Raw genomic sequence first — 366 nt, forward strand, 5'->3', positions numbered from 1 at the left:
CTCGCCTTGCGCAACACAAGATCTTTATTGGATGACCTCAGAAATTTGTCCAGAATTGATCGGGGCCTGTCTCCCTCAGTGGATCTGCGAGCTGGGACTCTGTGAGCTCGCTCGATTTCCAACGTATGGCCTGTTATGTCGAGCAGACTCGGGAAGAGCTCCTCTAGGAATTTCACCATATCTCTGCTTCTTCAGGCTCGGGAATTCCAACAATTCGGATGTTGTTTCGCCGATTACGTTTCTCCAAATCCTCTAGTTTTTCCCAAACGTGTTCCAAGTCTGTCTTGGTCGCTAGTGGATTAGCAGCTAATTCCCTCTCCAATGACTCCAGATAATCAATCCATTTCTCTACGTCCACGATATTTG

Source organism: Myxocyprinus asiaticus, chromosome 19, assembly GCF_019703515.2.
Source record: "Myxocyprinus asiaticus isolate MX2 ecotype Aquarium Trade chromosome 19, UBuf_Myxa_2, whole genome shotgun sequence".
Lineage (NCBI taxonomy): Eukaryota > Metazoa > Chordata > Actinopteri > Cypriniformes > Catostomidae > Myxocyprinus > Myxocyprinus asiaticus.